The sequence below is a fragment of the Macrobrachium nipponense genome, chromosome 13 (assembly GCF_015104395.2).
Source record: "Macrobrachium nipponense isolate FS-2020 chromosome 13, ASM1510439v2, whole genome shotgun sequence".
NCBI lineage: Eukaryota > Metazoa > Arthropoda > Malacostraca > Decapoda > Palaemonidae > Macrobrachium > Macrobrachium nipponense.
Window position 1 is genome coordinate 97,081,919 of NC_087206.1, and position 21,354 is coordinate 97,103,272.

Genomic DNA, 21,354 nt, shown 5'->3' on the forward strand with positions numbered 1-21,354 from the left:
CCTTTTCACTCATAACAAATTAAAAATGGTTATTAAAATTGGAGGAAAATCCAAGATAAGCCGTTTTAGGGGCTACATGGATATAATTCAGGGACGATAAGCCATTATATAGTTTTAACGGATTATCACTCTGACTTTTAGAGTGAATCTCTTACGTTGCAAAGCCCCAAAAAACTATGAATAAATATAATTTTTAAATGGTTTTTATATGGGAGAGGAAAAAATTACAGCCCAGTAATAAAACAGAATTAATATTTCTCATCTAAAATGAATTTGTTTGAATGGCATATGAGAAACACTGGCAAACTGCAACTGCAGACAAATTCACAGGGGAGAGGAAGAACTAAAAATAGAAACTACAAAGTAATAAAATGTAGATAGTGGAATAAAAAAAAAAAAAAGGAGAGAGAGATAAAAGTGAATATCTGGGGAAAACAGGCGTATGTCGCTTACAAAGCCTAGTACTCAGGCGTGGTACTTGTGTGAGTGTAGCCCACAGAAATGTCCATTGGTGAAATGGAAATGTGGATAATACCTGTCGAATGGAGGGAAGCCTCAAATATAACAACAGACAGAACAAGGCAGCTCTGGCGATAAATTTTTGTGACGTCACTACTTAAAAGAATTATGATGGAGATAATTTAACTGATATACCAAAAGCTAAATAACACCTGAATGAACTTATGATTGAATTTACATTTTATTGAAGCTTCATTAACTAATCACGGCAGAGATCATTTTAGCCGAACATAAAATGACATCTAGTATACTAACTACGCTGAGAACTGGAAATCACAACCAACATCCCAAAGGACGATATGACTAAATGTGGTAACTTCTACAGACCAATATTATGAAAGGTTTTACGTTGCTATGGTATGACCGGTAACTATGTTAAATTAACTGGAAGAATCCATGAACGAAGAGGACAATATGTTAACATCAATGAAGTCTTGTCAATTTAGTTTTCAATGAAGTGGGGGGTGGTAACATTTGTTGTTTGCCCTTCATGGATTTTATGATGAAAACGTAGTTGCAAATGAAAATTAATGTTGCTGCAAAAGGAAATTAGTGTTTAGACTTTTATAAGAGAGACTTGTTAGTTACAGTACTTAAAAGTTGCCGCATTGATTAACAAAGCACCGCGAGACTAATAAAGCTTGCAAATGGGAATGCGGCAGATATTGAGAAAGAAGAGACTCAAAACATATCTTAAGAAAGACAAATACTATAAGGACAGATTATGCATATATTCGTAAAGGTATGAAATAACAATACATGAAAAGGGATTGAATCTTTCAAATATTAAGGAGCAATGATTATCCAATACAGATTCTTTATAGTATGAACGTAGTGAAGACTGAAAAGTGTAATTAGCAAATGATTAGGCTGAACAAGATTTGGAAAACAGATAGACTGAGATTGCAGATGAAGGAAAGATTATACATTAGTCAGATGTGAACTTTACACGATTCATGTCGTTTGAAGAACAAAGTTTTAAGAAGTATATAAGTATTCATGGCAAAGAAATACAATAGGAAATGACAGCATATGATATTGATTGATTGATTATGAAATATAGTTCTTAAGACCCAGCAAGCATATGATATTAAGGGAGATGGAGATTTTTAGTGTCAGCTGGGCGACTCTGAGCACCAAAACAGTTGAATACCCAAACATTATTGGATGAAAACTGAGACAGGATGATGGAGATGAGCGGAGGTTTGTGTTAGTAAGAGCAAAGAAGAGTCATACGTGGCGGATTTTCATAGAACCATTCGGGTCAGACAGAGTTAGAGACTTGAGGATGATGATGATGAAAGGCAGACAAATAATGCATAAATTATATCTAATAAGATTCGAACTTATACAATACGGTGCTTAATACTTTGTTGTCATAACCTCTGTCAATATTCGATTTGGTGTAGTTTCCTAAGCTTTTCCCACTTTCAGTAAAACTAATGATACATAATACAATGAGGTCCAGTATTAAGAAAATACGATTTCTGCTCCCAAAAAAGCAGACACATAAATGCACAAAGAATACTGCTCTCTCTAAAAGAGTAATAATGAAACTTGATAACAACGCAGCAATCTTCACGGAATATTCATCATATCTAACCACATGAATATATACGGAAATCAACCGGAGGGTTTATAGTAACGTACGCAAAACCCGTATGGTTAACAATAACTATAAGGTCGTCTGAAATATATAATTATGAACTCTCCCAGTAAAGGACCAAACCATCTCAATCTTGATCCTTCGGCTTTCTTTGGCCTTAAATGGTTTGCTCGCTTGTTTGTTTGTTTGTATGGTGTTTGTACGTTGCATAGAACCAGTGGTTATTCAGCAACGGGACCAATGTCGGAAGTGAACTTCTATCACCAGAAATACACATCTCTAACCACTCAGTGGCTCAGTGGAATGCCCGAGAATCAACTCGCGGCCCACCGAGGTGGCAGGCCAAGGCCTTACCGATCAAGTCACTGAGGCGCTTAAATGACTCTTACTGATCTCTGATGTACTCCTTTTTTTATCCTACCTCTTCTCGCCACTCCACTCATCCTTTTAAGCATCTTATTTCGGTCACGTTCAACTAATTTTGTTATATTTTCTTCAGTTGTGCGATTCTAACCCATACAACATAGCAGATACTTACTCCTCAGTGAACAGGTACTCTTGTAGCAGGACGCATGATACCTACTCCAATTATTCCATCCAGCCAGAATTCGATGGCTCACCTCTATCCATTTCTCCATGTACAGGACTGTATCAAGGGGGGTTCGGGGGTTAGAACGACCCCCCACCCCCCCAACAAAAAAAAAATCTGGAAGTCATGTTTTCTGTGACTATTCTTTTGGGGTTTTCATTGAACTGTACTTATAAAGTAATAAATAACTTTTGTTTTTTAGGCAAGTCTTTTTTTTTATATAATTTTTTTTTATTAAACATTAACACCATCTTTAAGTACTAAGAAATACCAAGTGATGCATAAAAATAAGCCCCACCATATTTGTAAAATGATTTCAGTAGAGAAACGACCATTCTAAAGCTGGTGGTACGATAATCTGGTCAGAGAAATTTGACGACACTGCAGGGTTTTGAAATTTGCATCGTACCTTTGTCAGTCACAAAGAGTACCGTCACGTCGATCTCTTTGCGGTGAGAACGTGTTACATTTTTTACACTCACACGGTAGGATCTTCACGGGTAGGAAAGATCAGGAAATTCGTAAGAGATGCTAGCTGCATCCTCCAATTCCCAAAATATAAGAAAATTTTTCAAACGGCAAAACAGGATGAAGGTATTCTATATTGATGGCATCTGCTACGCTGCCGACGGTGGTGACATTTCAGACCTGGGTAGGTATTAGTGCTACCACTTCTGGGGGTTCAATCAAAAGTCAAAGAGTAGTTTTCTTTGGGAGTAAAGCTATTAAAATTCTTATGATTTACTTTCAAAGTGATTATTGGCTTTTGTTAAGTCATAGTATATAATATAACAACAAATAAAGTAATGTGCATGTTATTGTTAACATATTAAATAAATCAATCAATAAAACTGAAGAAATATTTTTTAATTTCAGTGCAAACTTTCAACATTATAAGAAAAATTATGTTAAACAAAATCATTACTTTAAATAACATCTAATCGGGTAGAAGGGCATAGACAGCGTCCCCAAATTTCTTCTATCTCTTTTTAATTTCTCTGTATATACTAAAATAACTTTTTCAAGTATTTCATCTTGTATATACCATATATATGCAATGACATTTATAGCAGAAAATGTAAAATTTGGGAACAAAAAGAATTCAACACCAACAGTTGAAACTGGGGATACGAATATAGAAAGAAACACAACAGAACAAAGGTTTATTTACAAACTTACCACAAAGATAAATGCAGAATGGTTTTTCCTATTTACATACCACAAGTAAAATCTTACAATGCGTGAACTGGGAAGAAGTGGAGGTAATTCAAATACTTTGCTGGCCAGTTTGTGCGCTGCCGGAGATCTTTGCTCGAAGCGGTGGCTTCACAACAGGAGAACTGTAATTGCAGACGTCTTATTGACTCCGTATTGCAGAAAACTTTGCCTTTTCTTGATACTCGAAGGGCAGGAACTCACGAAAACCTCTTGCAGAATGTTTCTGCAAGGCTTGCTCAACGAAGAAATTACCTTGGTCGTTCTCTTTAACTGGACGACTTGACCAGAATTCGACAACTCCTCTTTGATCCTTCGTCTGTTCCTTCTTCTCTTATCGCTCTCTGATGATCTCTTATCTCTGCTGCTGGGTTTCTCACTGATAATCTGATCTGTGACTCTTACTGATGATCTGCTCCCTCATACTTCGTCAGTCGTATTTCCTTTAACTATCATTCGTTGCTATGAAGCCATTACCATGACATGTCCCCCCCAAAAAGAAAAACAATGAAATCAACTTATTTATTTTTTTCTTAAGAGAAACAAGAATTAAACAGCAAGGGAAAAATTCTGCATAAAACATAACACTTCTCATTCATTCAACCACTCGTGTCAAAACAGAAAACGGTCATTAGGCTACTCATTCTGAAAACTCTAGAGCGGCTATTAGCTATCACATTATCTTTCCCTCTTAATTTCTCCGTTTTCTGAACTCCGATATAAACTTGGAAATACTAAAACACCTCTTGTGTTTTTCTCAAAACTAATTTCTCTTTCTGACACAATTAAACAGGGGCACGGGCGGCGGTCACGGTACGGGGCGTTCTTTATAATTCTGAAGCAAGTTTACATTCATTGACTTTGCTCTACTCTTACCCATATTAATTCTATAATTTATATTCCCTCTCTAACACTGAAAAAGGACCTTCGAACTTATAAGGTGAAGCGGAACCTTCTTTCTAGACTAGTACTTAAACTTTATCTCTTACACACAAACTTCTCTTTTATGATCTAAAATCATGTTTCCCTTTAGTTTCCCCTTGACTTCCACTCGCGTTCTCTTTCGCTAGTTGCCAAGCGCTTCCGTTCTCCTCCGCTAGTTGCCAAACTTCTTTTAAATTGTTTTTTATAGTACTCTAGATTAGTTGTGCAATCTTCTCTACCCCTTACTTAGAGGCAAAGGTCCAACCATATTGATAAATAACATTCTCAAAAGATTCACCTACCGAAGGAGTATTACACAACGGAACCCTGGAATTACTTGATTCGGTTTCCCGCAATTTGGCATTCATGACAGCTTAAAACATACCTCTTTACATCACTCTTCATTTTAGGCCAAAAGTACGCCCTACTAATACACTTGAAAGTTTTATTAACTCCTAAATAAATGTCCTTGCCCATCATGTGCTAACTTCAAAACTAATTCACGAAGCTTCCTAGGAACTACTAAGTTTTTCTGGGATTTCCTTTTACTACATGACTTAGACCGAACATAAACAAAACAAAACTTCGTCCTTTAAACAAAAGGTTTCCTTACACACATCATAAACCTCGCAAATAAAAATTTGGGTTAGTGTCTCATCCTCTCTCTGAACTTGACTAGCTCATCCTTAGTTCAATAGGTTATTAGTGCCTAATTCGTCACCGTAACTAGTAATAGATACCAGTACATTTACTACATTACTCTCGACAGCTACACCTTCCCCTTGGCTATCACTGTCAACACTGATAGAGTCCGGTCTCTCAGCCACACTCATGCCAAGATCAACCTCGTCACCTCTATCACACTCGTTCGAATCCATGAACTCACTCACGTTCGAATCCATGAACTCACACTCGTTCCAAATCCACGAACAAATTATGGACCATAGTCTATGTATGTATCTAAACCTGACCTAGTTACTACCATTTCAGGCACTGGAATATCCCTCACAACATGGATTCACATTCTTGGATAAAGCTAAGTCCTTACGCAATAATGTCAATGCCATCACGGGCAAACTTGCCAACACTGCAAGTTCACTTCTCCTGACAGTACCTGACTTTCTAAATTCAACTTAAACAAAGGACAAAGAACACAAGTGTTAGGAAATCCACCAAACATGACTTTTTCTTTCATATTGATTTCTGCCCTGTTCGGCACACTCTCTCTCGTAATTAGTGAGACAGCAGCTCCTGTGTCTCGAAGCAAGACTACTTCTCTCGAACCTACTCCTCCAAGAGAGGAACTACAACTTCTGACAGAAATTCACCAAAAAATTTCCTAGTTTCTTCTCATCACTCATTCCTACTTAGACGAAAGGTAACTAGAGACACTGGTTTCTTAACATCCTTCCTTTCTACTGCACAATTTCTCACTAAATGCCTTTCCATTACATCGGAAACAAATTAATTCTGAGCTACTAGATGCCATTTTACTCTTACAAACCTTAAACGTATGACCAGGTTTTCCACATGTATAACAGGAATAGTCACTTTTACTCGCATTGCTACTACTAGAACTGAAACCTTTACTGCTTTTGTACTCTACCAGATGAAGGATCATTTCGTTCTTACTAACACTCAAATTATGAGTTAGACTATATTTGTCAGCTAACTAGTTGCTCCTGTGAAAGATACTTCTCGCCTATCTCTATATGAAGCTTAATCTTAGGGGATAAGTTATCTTTGAAGTTTTCTAACAACACTAAGTTTTTCAAACCATCAAAATCCTCAACTTTAGCAGAAGATAACCAATCAAAAAACAGCCTTTCTAACTGTATTCTATGTACGTAATATTTTTGTCCTTTCTCAAACTTCTACATTTCTTACGGTACGCCTCCGGTACTAACCTGTACGCGCTAAGAACAGTTTCTTTCACAATATCATAATCATCACATTCCTCCTTAGACATGCAACTATACACAGTATGTGCCCTACCACTCAAAACTGACTGTAAATATAGAGTCCACATTTCTTTAGTAGAACCTACTCTTTCCATTAACTTCTCAAAACACATGAAAATATTACGTTACATCTTCCCCCCATCAAACTTCGCTACTAATTTCAGCACTGCACTCATACCTAACCTATCTGCTTCGTTTTCGTTCTGGCCTGACTGACTGTTAAAGAGTGTTTTGCTTAACTGAGCAATTTCCAACTCGTGCACACGTTCTTTGTCTCTTCTCCTTTGCTCATGCATACATTCTTTCTTTCTTTCTTCCTGCTGCATTACCAACAATTCTCTCTCTTGCTGCATTTTCATTATTTCTCTTTCTTGCTGCATTTTCATTGCTTCTCTCTCTTGCTGCATGTTCATTGCTTCTCTTTCTTGCTGCATTTTCATTGCTTTCTCTCTCTTGCTGCATTTTCATTACTTCTCTCTCAGCCACTCTCTCATCTCTCTCATACTTTTCTCTCACTTTCTTTTCAATATACTCACAAGAGATCATTCCCCTGTAGACCTAGTAGCTACCCACCTCAATAAACTCTTCACCATCTCACTCATTCTGGTTTATATTCTCCCTGTTTCAAACTGTTACAGTGCCGAAATATACTGGCCAAGGTCGCCAAGATGTTACGGACCTCGTGAGAGGTCCGCTCCAAGTTTGATATGAAAAGAAACAAAAAGAATTCAACACCAACATTTGAAACTGGGGATACGAATATAGAAAGAAACACTAACAGAACAAAGGTTTTATTTACAAACTTACTAACAATGATAAATGCAGAATGTTTCTCCTATTTACATACTACAAGTAAAATCTTACAATGCATGAACTTGGGAAGAAGTGAGGTAATTCAAATACTTGCTGTCCAGTTTTTGCGCTGTCGGAGATCTATGCTTGAAGCGGTGGCTTCACAACAGAAAACTGTAATTGCAGACGTCTTCTTGACTCCGTATTGCAGAAAAATATGCCTATTCTTGATACTCGAAAGGGCAGGAACTCCTCGAAACCTCTTGTAGAGCATTTCTGCTCTCAAGGCTTGCTCAATGACGAAAATACCTCGGTCGTTCTCTCTAACTGGACGACTTGACCAGAATTTGACCAAATCTCGAGTGCCTTTTCCTCTCTGATCCTTCGTCTGTTCCTTCTTCTCTTATCTCTCTCTGATGAGCTCTGATCTCTGCTGCTGGGCTCTCACTGATTATCTGATCTATGACTCTTACTGATGGTCTGTCGCTGCCTCCTACTTCGTCAGTTGTATTTTATACGGTGCAACCTGGGGGCGTGGCCTACCAGCGAACGTCACAGGCTCCCGAGGTTACTGGAACTTCTTAGAAGGATCACGACGAAATATTGCATCAGAAATCGCGGCTGTCCTCACATAACGTCGGCACCTGTTAAGTTCCACAACACTCCTGCCGATTCTAGAACCATCATGAGAACAGGCGCCTCCAACACACACGCGAAAGCCTCCGTGCTGCAGAACTTCTCAAAGAAGATGCGTTTTCATTTCCTTTAACTTATCATTCGTTGCTATGAAGCCATTACCATGACAGACACCCATAAAAACACACTGGGAACGGGCCTGATATAGCCCTCAATCATTGAGCACAGACATTTGAAACACTTTTAGTTGGGAAAAAACCTCTCTATCGCGAGAGTATATAATGTTCTAAGGGGTCCACAATAATAAAAAATGTTGCGAGTTCGTGTATAATTTAACAAACTCTTTACAAAAGCTTCGAACCCTTCCTTAGGTTCATCTTCAGTCCAAATGAACAATTAGGCACACCATGTACTGAGGTGAATTTAAAAATAAACGAACAAGAATCGCTGAAGATTGTTGGCACCGGTCGTTAGCTCGTTTAAGGACCAGGTGATGAAGAAAGAGGGCAGTTTACTCCAACTAGGTGATTTCCTCTCCCATATCAATCCTATTTATATAAATCTAGTATACCCATTGTGTACCTGTACATACCTATGTAAAAAACAAGAAAGACGAGCTCGCATCAGTCAGTCGTATATTCTTATCAAACAAAAACGAATGATGGGCTTTTATATTATGCATTAGCTTACTCGTTCAGCCCATGCTAACACATAGTAGACCTATGCCCATAAACTGTTCTGATCACAAAAATTCCTTATCATTCAATACAATTTAACACTATAGATATAAAAAATAGCTTCATTGTGATACTAAAGTTATATCCATGCTTGACAACTGGAAAAATAAACTTTAATAATTTTGACCGCTAAACACAAAGCATTGGCAAATACTAATGGCCAGGGTTCGCTGCCATCTATTTGATTTTACTCGTTTACTTTCCAGCACATTTTCATTTCATCAACACACAAATGATCAGAACTCAATGAGATGTAAACATTTGTTTGATAAGTTATTTTGGTTCCAGCCAACGTTGAGGTGGCTGTTCCATTCATATATATATATATATATATATATATATATATATATATATATATATATATATATATATATATATATATATATATATATATATATATATATATATATATATATACAGAGAGCCTTAAAACTACCATATTTCATGCAACTCAAAATATTAGCCCAATCTTGCTATTTACCTGCGATAATTATCACAAGTTTTTTTTTTTATTTATTGAGATTGGGGTAAATACTTATTGAAAGTTCGTCTATCGTGTGATTGTATCATCGATATAGACCGTCATGCTTATAATTTATATTTTTAGAAGGTGTGAGCATTTTTTGTATAAACAACCATTCAGATGAAATACTGGAGATAGCTTTTGCATCTTTATCACAGTAAGAATACGAATGTTTCTTTCGGTCCATTCGGAATCTTGTAACCTTTCGTGGTCTGCCCATGTGGTAAATCCCTTTTCTTTGGTTTATGTACCTGAGCTATTATTCCTATTCCTGAATTATTATTGCACTGATGATTTTAATGCGTTTTCGGTCACTGATAGTTTTAGTATATAAGTTGCAGTTCAAAGATGGTGCAGTGTTAAGGTGCGGTTTCAGTTACTAAATTGCAATGTAAGTGGATTGTTAGTATATTTGTATTTATGATTTAAATTGTTTTATTTGTTTGACCAAGAACATTATCCTTAATGTTGGTGACACTAACACTTACACTGTTAAGTGTTACAACATAAATGTCTGCATTAAACATGACAGTGTATGCTTACTATTTCGTGCAAGGGTGTTCGCCCCTTGACAGTTTTCATGAGATCCATCTTGATTGACGATGACCCTCTAACGTTAGTAATAAACACATATTGCATGAAAGTTGCAACGCTCGAACATATCTCTATGGACAAACGAATGCAAAAGTAGATGACGTGTAAGCCGCTATGGAGACACTGCAGCTTAAGATTCTGAATTCAGAAGTTCGATTAAATAAAATCAAAACTACTAAGTCTAGAGGGCTGCAGTTTGGTATGTTTGATGATTGGGGGAAGGGTCGATGATCAACATACCTACTTGCAGCCCTCTAGCCTCAGTAGTTAATAAGATCTCAGGGCGGACGGACAAAAAGCCAGCACAATAGTTTTCCTTAACAGACAACTAAAAATGTTGTTTCCTACACCTGATGGCACTTTTTTTTTTTTTTTTTTTTTTTGTTTTTTTTTTTTTTTTTTTTTATAAATTTTCCTGTCTAACAGATTACATATTCTAACTTAAATCGATGCGAATCAAGAGAGAGAGAGAGAGAGAGAGAGAGAGAGAGAGAGAGAGAGAGAGAGAGAGCGAGAGAGAATTTCAATGAAACAGCCACAGAGGAAACCTCACCGAGGAAACAAGCGTTTGTACCATGGTTAAAGCATGGCAATTCGAAGTATATGTGAGTCTTTTGATAAAAGTCAACAAAGAGCAAAAGAGAGAGAAACTCCTCTTGTGTTTTCAAGAACCCTACAAGTAAAGCAACTGAAAAAGCTTCTGGTTCTTTCATTACAAATTTTGAAATATGTTTTTTTTTTTTCTGTGTACGTTTTTTCCTCCAGCTGTCGAACATTTTTTTGACGTAAATAAAAGGGATAGCTTTCATAGACTGGGTTGAGTGACATTTTGCCAATTACTCATAACGATGTTGATCCAGTGTGCCTTGATTGATTTCCGTTGAATTTCATGACGAAAATATCCGGTAGTGTTTGTAGTACTTTTGACAGCACGTAAGCCAATCTATAGGTCATATCACATTTCCGTGATTCATATACATATATCGAGCTACCAATGTCCTTGGGTCCAGGCTAAGTCTATTATCGAAAAAAATTCCCCTTCGGTTAAGCATATATGAAAATATATTAATTGAAAAAGAAACCCACAAATTCAATTTGTAACTTGTTTACTTCTAAGTATTTACATTAAGTTTTACTCCACACTCGAGTACTTTCAGGCCCTTCTGTGGCCCATTCTCAAGAGATGTTTGGATGTTAGCCTGGGTCAAGGCCCAGCAGTCTTCTGGAACTTCTTCTCGTTGTGCTGTCATTTATGCGATGGCTGTTCTGGTTTTCTTGAGAGTTGCCAATCCCCTCTTGTCGCTCTGATATCCTGAGCTGATGGTCAATGGGATTCACCCTTGTGGTAAGGGTGTGGTCACCGAAAAGTCTGTTGGGCAGAAACCTAATCTCCAGGTCAGCAGGGTCAATCTTAGCTTCTTTTAATATCAAGCTCGGCTTATGGGATCTTCTGAGGTAAAACCTTTGTTTCCTTCAATTACTTTGATCTCTCTGATAAGCGCACCTTCTACTACCCTCCTGTGACTAATTTTGTTGCTTTTGTATATAAGCCTACTGTTTTTGAAATCCATCCTATGGTCATTTTCCCACATGTCTAGCTATAGCACTCCCCTGAGAGTTAAGCTGTACTGCCTTCTATGTTCTTGGACTCTAGTCCCTTATTCCCCTACCTGATTCCCCCACATATCTGTCTCCACAATTATTGCAATTGATTATGTATACCCCCGCTACATCATCTGTATTACTGTCTTCTCCTTCCAATTTATTTTTACATACTTTGTTTTTTAAGGTATTATCAAATGTATATACAAATTTATATTGACTTTCTTTCATTTTTGAAGTGATTTGTTTCATTTTAGGCATAAAAGGGAGGGCAACTATTTTCTTGTTTTCTTTATTCCATGTACTCTCTACATTCGCTCTGTAAAATATTTTTCTAGCTTTGTTGAGTGCCCTTTTTCTGAAATCATTCCGGGTATGCTAATGCATCGAGCTTTTATCGATGTATTTATTTCTTGCTCTATCTTGCAAGGGTCACACGTTCTCATTGCCCTAAGAAAAATAAACCTGTTAGAACCCCTATATATGGCAGCTCCCAAAATACACAAGGAGGGCTGCCCACTACGCCTATTGTTTCTAGTAGGAAATCTCCTAACAAAACTTAGCTGTGTTGGGTTAGCTGGAGAACTAGGAATATACTTAGGTATATTTTCAGAATCCCATATTAAAAACATTCAGTAGATTTCATAGACAAAGTTAAGAAAAAGAATATAAAGGGACACATGGTTTAGTTTTGATGTAGTAGCATTATTCACCAATGTCCCTTGATAAAGTATTAGAATTCCTACAGACTAAACATAATGAGGGTATTTTCAATCCAAACATCGAAATAGGCGTCTTCCTTGAGTTGATCAAATTGTGTGTCAGTGATACTTATTTCACGTTTGAGGACATGTTTACAAAACAAAAATATGGAGTAGCTATGGGGTCCTCTTATCACCCATACTCGCTAACATCTTATATGGAATATTTTCGAAACTAATCTAGTTCCTAATGTGAATGTCCTAACTTAAAACTGCAAGGATGGTGGAGATACGTGGATGATAGTTTTTTGCTATTCTGCAAGGGGATGGAAATAAAATAGAAACTTTTCTAGATGAGCTCAATAAGTTTGATAACAATATCCAGTTCACTTTAGAGAAAAGTAACAATAATACTGCCCTTTTTAGACATACTCATAGAAAGAAAAGAAACAGGATATGAATTCAGCACATATAGAAAGCCCACACATACAAACTCATATATTCATTTCTTCTCTTTTCATAGTCATGATATAAAAATAGGGGTTCTAACAGTTTATTTTTTAGGGCAATGAGAACGTGTGACCCTTGCAAGATAGAGCAAGTAATAAATTACATCGATAAAAGCTTCGATGCATTAGCATACCCGGAATGTTCAGAAAAAGGGCACTCAACAAAGCTAGAAAATATTTTACAGAGCGAATGTAGAGAGTACATGGAATAAAGAAAACAAGAAATAGTTGCCCTCCCTTTTATGCCTAAAATGAAACAAATCACTTCAAAAATGAAAGAAAGTCAATATAAATTTGTATATACATTTGATAATACCTTAAAAAACAAAGTATGTAAAAATAAATTGGAAGGAGAAGACAGTAATACAGATGATGTAGCGGGGGTATACATAATCAATTGCAATAATTGTGGAGACAGATATGTGGGGGAATCAGGTAGGGGAATAAGGACTAGAGTCCAAGAACATATAAGGGCCAGTACAGCTTTAACTCCTCATGGGAGTGCTATAGCGTAGACACTGTTGGGAAAATGACCATAGGATGGATTTCAAAAACAGTAGGCTTATATACAAAAGGCAACAAAATTAGTCACAGGAGGGTAGTACCGAAGGTGCGCTTATCAGAGAGATTCAAAGTAATTGAAGGAAACAAAGGTTTTACCTCAGAAGATCCCATAAGCCGAGCTTTGATATTAAAAGAAGCTAAGATTGACCCTGCTGACCTGGAGATTAGGTTTCCTGCCCAACAGACTTTCGGTGACCACACCCTTACCACAAGGGTGAATCCCATTGACCAATCAGCTCAGGATATCAGAGCGACAAGAGGGGATTGGCAACTCTCAAGCAAAAACCAGAACAGCCATCGCATAAATGACAGTACAACGAGAAGAAGTTCCAGAAGACTGCTGGGCCTTGACCCAGGCTAACATCCCAAACATCTCTTGAGAATGGGCCACAGAAGGGCTGAAAGTACTCGAGTGTGGAGTAAAACTTAATGTAAATACTTAGAAGTAAACAAGTTACAAATTGAATTTGTGGGTTTCTTTTTCAATCTTCAGAAGAAAACTGAAAGAAGTTTTTGTTTGGTACAATATATTAATTCCGAGGTAGAGCGAATTAGATATTAAAGGACATTGTAGCTCGATATATGTATATGAATCACGGAAATGTGATATGACTTATAGATTGGCTACGTGCTGTCAAAAGCACTACAAACACTACCGGAGTCGAGGTGGGTTGATGTTGTCTCCAAACCAACTAATTACCTGCGCACGAAAGGTATATGAGGGTGAGAGGCGACATGAACTTTTAGCCTCTCGCGGTGGTGTAGTAGGTAAAGCTTCACTGACGTTCCTGGGTTTGAAAGGATGCACGGGTTCGCGCCCTGGTCCAGGCAAGTCTATTATCGAGAAAAAATTCCCCTTCGGTTTAAGCATATATGAAAAATATATTAATTCCGAGGTAGAGCGAATTAGATATTAAAGGACATTGTAGCTCGATATATATATATATATATATATATATATATATATGATATATAGATATATATAATTTATATAGATTATATATATATATATATATATATATAATATATATATATATATATATATAATATATATATATATATATATTATTTATAATATATATCTATATATCTATATATCTTATATATATATATATATATATATATATATATATATATATATATATATATATATATATATATATATTTTCCAGCAAGACTGTGAAACAGGAGGGATTCACAACGCGATTTCTTCTCTTGGATTAAATTTTATGAATAAATTTCTTGCACAAGAGACAATGCTGAAAATTCATCCGACAGTGAGAAGATGAAAACGAAAACAGCGGGATAACAAGGTAATGACAGTAAAAGGATTTATTTATATAGCATGTGATGACTGCGAACGCGCCCAGTATTTTCCAGGCCTAAGATTTTATATTAGACAACAGCGGCAGTTTTATTATGTCGATAAATGAAAATCTTTAAAAATACAAGATGAAATTTATCGTTATCATCATTTTCTTAATCAAATTGTCCTTTGGTTGTGTGAGAGAGAGAGAGAGAGAGAGAGAGAGAGAAAGAGAGAGAGAGAGAGAGAGAGAGGTTCCACCCATAAACTCGACGCAGGTAGAAGGAAAGAGATATGAAAACAACATCTGATCATTACCTTCCATACCTGAATAACACGACCATAGATTTGGCCCAAAAATGGGATCATACGGAATACAAAATGCAAGATACTTTGTAAACAACTTTTATGCATACCATTATATGGCTTGTCAAATAAAAGTCTGATGATTAGTAACTACTATAACTAACTCAAACGACTAATTGTTGTAACCTATTATTGATAAATTCTAGAACGTCAAAAAAAAGGAAGTCTCTGTACAACGAATGAACTTCCATACATGAAAACAATACACGTGTGTCGTTCTAAGAGAATGTTATTTTCCAAATGACGTCATGTCAATAATCTTATAGTTAACAGATAAATTATTATCATGCTGGAAAGAGCGGCGTATAAATACGTGACAGTGGTGAAAGGGAACGGACGTATATGAGGTAATAGTATTATTTGGGTTAAATATATATGGAATAAGATAAAAAAAAAAAAACTGATAAAAAAAAAAGCAAACATAGGCCCCTGGACTCAAAAGAAAGCCCGCCCGGAGCATCATTCCTTGAAGTCTGGATGGAAATAGAACCCTCTCAAATATTAGAACCAATCAGAGCGTGTTTTGGAGCGGTGACGTTGTGAGACTCCGCCCTCCTTAGTGTTACCCCCTATAAACGTTTCTTAATTCTTGCAAACGCACCAGTCTTGAAAATATTAATCTTATATAATACGTTATAATATTGGTAAATATATTAGTTATAATAGATGCATACAGAATATATGTATCAACTATGCTGTACCAGCTAGCATTTACGCTGGCGCTTATTATTATAAAAAGGTACTGAGAGTCTGAGTACGCAAGGTTATGGCACCATTGCTCAATGTAAAGAACAGCATGCGCTGTTCCTGTTCTGTAACTTCTATCGAGAATTGATTGAGTCTGTAGTCTATAGTTCTCCTAGTCTGTTGTTTTCGTCGTGTGTTACTTGTACTTAGTCACTATGGAGTGTACAAGAAATCCTGAGTTGCTAGATTTTGAAGGCAGTGGCTTCCATAATATTATTTTGCAAAAAAATAAAGATTTTGTGCACTTACGAACTAATGCTAAATCAAGGGAAGATTTCGACAAGTGGAGAGAAATATTCAACATCAAGAATTGTATGTGTTTCAACTCCTATAAACTGTACCCTGTTGGAGTGAAGAAATTATTTCGTCAAAAATTACTCTGCCATCACAGCAACAAATTCAAGCACAAAGGTGTGAGAAGACTGTTACTGGGTAAGTAGTATTTTTCCATGTAATTTTACTCATTCAAGTCTAACCTAGGTAAATCCTAGTCTTAGGGTCTTAGGCCATACCTGAATAGGCTTACACGCAAGAGGCAGGCCTTACCCAAGACCAAAGGGTAAAACTTTACAAAGCTTGCGTGACCTAGGGTAAAAAACCGCATGGTACAGGGGTGGACCATGTACGATCAATGTGTACAACCCAAGAAAAGTCCATTATAACGCGTCCTGACACGGAGTAGAGGTCTTTAGCTCTGTTTCTCACCAACAACAAGTCGCGTCTGATGCCCATCTCCGATGTCAGGACACGTTATAATGCACTTTTTTTGGGGTTGTACACATTGATCGTACATGGTCCACCCAAGTACCATGCAGTTTTTTACCCTATGTATAGCCAAAAATAGCTACTCCCGAAATACGTATGTTTGGGAATGGATTGATTTTCGAAAACATGCAGTAAAATATTATACAAAAGCCTATACCTACAAACAGTATGGGAGACCTTTTCAGGAAACCTGGGTGGGGGACAAAGACAGAATAGGCTAAAGGGCAAAAATCGTAATTTTCGTAAAAAGGTAAGGGGATCCCTGTTGGGAAACCAGGTTTTTTGGGTGGGGGGAAACAGTTATGACCGCAATTAGCCTAACACAAGGAAATTCATGAATATGACTGTGTGGCTAACCCCCTACCATACATAGCCTACAAGCTCCTGTTGCTGAATAACCACTGGTTCTATGCAACGTAAAAACATAATTACAAACAACAAATACATATGCGCTTACCCCCTACCGTACATACGGCCCCCTGGCCAAAACGATCTTTCATAACTTTGGATGATCGGAATGCTGGGGGAGAGTAAAATGGCCTTTGCGGATGTACAGTCGTTTTCAAGTGCAGGATTGTCATCAGTTTATCATTTTCATTTCATTTCTCATTTTTCCATCTAGCCATACTTTCATTTCAGCGTTGAATGATCTTATAGGTCCCAGCGCTTGGGCTATGCCCTAAATTCCATAATCCATCCATCCTACCATACATACAAGCTGACCTCCTACACTGCATACAAGGGGCTACAACCGTTCGGTGGTCTACACTACTTTACCAATGGACACAGGCTATTGCTTGACTACCTAAGAAACAATACTCGTTATTGACACATTGACCCCAGCCTCTGCAGGGTGACATTACTTTTTCAATGATCATTTTTGGAACATTTGTTACTTGTACATTGGGACCTGCCTGGCCTAGGCTACTTCTTACTTTGGAATTACAGAAGGCCGCACAATCTTGATAAAGTTTTACCTACCAAAGTGCAGAAATATGGCATTTTCAGTTGTCCTCGGGCAGCCCATAAGTTTGGTACTCAGTCCACAGGAACTAAGGCTTTAAAATTATATAATTTTATGCTTACTGAAACTAGATTTGAGTGGAGCAGACCCCTGTACCCTCCTAATTGATTGCTAAAATAGGATAAATAGGGCATAAATATTGTCCCCCAGGACCAAAATTCCAAATTTGTGACACACTGCTAGGACAAATTGTGGAGAACCTAAGGGTAGCCTATGCCATTTGGATGCATTTCTTTCAAGCTCCAAATATCCAGCCCTTCAGTCGCTAAAACAAAAATGGGTCTAATTAGTAATTGGGTGTAAAAGGAACTAGGCCTAGCTAGCCTGACCTATTTATAGGCTATCTAAACTACTTATCCAGAGGGGCTCCCTCCCACACCTAATGATAGGAGACACCTATAATGCCCTACCTTAACATAGGGGGCTAGACCCCCTTTGAGGAAGTTGAACTGGTTGCTTGGGTAAACCAATTCCTTCTAAGCATGAACTCTTCCCCTATGCACAACAATTTTTTTTTTTTTTTAGCATACATAATTAACATTCAATAACTGCAGTTGTGAGTAGATATGTGAATTCTGTTTTTAAAATTGCTGTTAGTGGTTTATAGAGACGCACACGGTTCTCTCTGCTTGTATATTTATTAAAACTTTGTGCCATAAAATATGCAGCATTATTGTTATATATAATATATATGCTAATTATATTTATTTATTTCATTCTCAGGTGTGAAGTTTTCGTCGATGCCACAATTAGGATCATTCATAAGCAATCCCTTAAAAGGGACCAAGCTTATGGAGTCTTTTCCATCGTTTTTTTATTGAGATCCATGGGTGGCATAATCATTCCCTTGATTCTGCAGATGCTCTTAATCAACTGAGAGTAACATCAAGTACCCGAGATACATTCAAGAGATACTTTGAGCAAGGTAAAATAACACTTTTCTTGAAAGGCAGTCAAACTTAGTGTATGTTCTTGTATTTACCTGTTTCAAAGTTTTTGTAAAAGGAATTTTACTATAATAATTATCTAGTGGAATTAAATTCAGCTAGAAAACCTCAATGTCACAAATTATAATATTGTATGTAAAATTAAAACACATGGGTAATTTAATATTGATTATACTGAACAAATAACGTTAACTCTGCATATAATGTCACTTTAGTGCATATAGGCCTTTATAGGAATGTAGAAATTATAGTCTGTTTGTGTTTATTGATGTATAATGTTATCCCATAATTTGTTTGTGTTTATTGATGTATAATGTTATCCCATAATTCATATCCTTTTTTCAGAAATTCTCACTACCGGCACACATGCAACAGCTCTTTCCCTTGGAAGTCGGGAACAAATTAAGTACTGTACTTCCTAAGACATATGCTTAAGGCTGATATCACACTTTTGAGGGCTGCCCTTTTTTCAAATTTGTAGTGTTGATATATGAAAGTAAATTAACTTGCCTTACCATCTAAAACTGCAAATGGCATAACTTATGATTTATTTATATAATTAGCTACTTCAAAAAGATTTGCCTTGCATTTTTGTGCTTTTAATTCGGCATTACTCCCGAATAGACTAACTCAAAGATGTTATTATTATACAATAAAATTAATTGACTCAGTACCATGATTGAAATGTAAGTAGTTCTTCGATAATATTCATGTTTGGGGGCCTCAAAATGTGATTTCCTTGATCACAGGATCAGTGATTGCATGTATACTAGGACAATGCAGTAATGATGTTACTGTAGTTACTATTATTTTAGAATGATAATCTTAGCCAAGTTTTGACTCTTTCCAAGGTGGCGGTGAATGCAGTAGATATTATAAGCACTGAGATCTTGATATGAAAATATGTATGTGTATCATAACTTCTATATTAAGGTTTATTTTTGTGTTGGAATGCGATTGTCAGCTAACATTAGAATATTTACAGGTATGACAACAGCGATGGCTCACAGACACCATCTTATGAAATTAGATTTGGTTGATGATTTGAGAGGACAAGCAAACAAATCTGTCAACCCATCTCTCAAATCTGTGGAATATATGCGGACCCAATGGGTAAAAGAACAACATGGTGGATTGAACACGTTGTCTATGTTTAATGCTATCCACAAGTATGCAGCTGACAACCCAGAAGTACAGATTAAAGTTGAACACAACGATGAACGATTCTGTGTGGTTTTGGTAACTCCCTTCATGAAGAGGGTTCATGAACATCTAAGAGAAGCCTCGGAAGTTGTTTTTTGTGGATGCCACAGGATCTGTAGACCACTGAACACAGCTATCATACCTTTTATTTGTGCAGGACCAGCTGGTGCTGTTCCTTTGGCTGTGTGTTCACATCATGCCAAGATCAAGTAACATTGACCAGAGGTTTGTAGTTTACATGAATGATTTTACTTTTTATTCTATTTTTGCGTATGTTAACTTTTTGTTCAGAGGCATGTTAGGAAAATTTTTATGACTAAATAGTATGCTTTCCTTTCAAATACAAATCCATGCTCACTACGAGACCCTGGGATTTTGGGGGGGAGCCACTTATGACTTATTGTATTGCATATGGGTCTGCTCCATACTTTCATCCTAATACTGCACTTCACTCTAACGACTACAGGTATTCTATCACTAGATTCCTACCTTCACTCAGAACTCTCCTAACCTCTTGAAAAATCTTTTCTAATTGTTGACTTTGCTTTGATAGTATGTAAGTTCAGTACATACAATATATATTTTCCTAAGCAAAAATTTAATTTGTATTCCTCTTTAAGTGATACTACTTTCCTGGTGACAAGCACAGTCACCTCCAAGAATTTTGTTAGTCTACTTTTTTTCCTTACTCTTCTTTGGTAAACAAAATTTAATGAAGTATTTTCATAATGTTTTACACATATACAGTACAAAATGCATTTAGTAAGAAGGTGCTTGTGCCCAACTAGGCCATTGTATATTACAGATAATGTAAATATGACGATTTAATTTATAATTCTGTTTGTTAACATCCATACAAGTAATAATATTTTCCATAAATTATATTTAATGTTCTGTTTTGTGCTTGGCAGGCTTTGGTATGATTAAGGAGATGCTAGGTGAATGTGCTTTCTGTGGCAGAGGAGCTCCACAGTCATTCATGACTGACAACTGTGAAGCTGAAAGAAAAAGTCTAGCTGCAACTTGGCCCACAGCAAACCGTTTTCTTTGTATTTTCCACCTGCTTCAGCAGGAATGGCGTTAGCTATTGGATTCTAAACATAGAATTCAAAAGGATAATCGTCAAGACCTTATGGCTGCCATGAAAAGTCTTGTTTATGCTAGTTCAAAAGCAGAGTTTTAATGAGGTGTGGCAGTCTCTCCAACCTGTTTCTCTCATGGCTACATATCCTATTTTTTCAAAAGGTAATGTGAAATAGTCCAGTTTTAGAAGCATTCAGTGCACTATTGCTTCAGCCATCTGTCCCTATAAATGTCCTTTTTTTTATAATTCATTAAAGTGTAAAGTCAGTCACCATTGTTTATAATTCAACAAGTTGGTATGAAATCCAAGGTCTTTGATCCTTTTGAATGAAGAGTTGAACAGAATTGAAAAGAAAATTGATTCTATCACTAAGTTTACTTTTCAGATTGCAATGTTGTATGTCCTGCTGTTTAATTACCTTTTAATTTCCTTTTGGCATA

General features: G+C 36.6%; 1 pseudogene; it reads left to right on the top strand.

The window, feature by feature from the left end:
* Positions 1-3,242: 3,242 nt before the first annotated feature.
* LOC135225399 (uncharacterized) lies at positions 3,243-21,013 on the top strand (annotated as a pseudogene).
* The last annotated feature ends 341 nt before the right edge of the window (positions 21,014-21,354 follow it).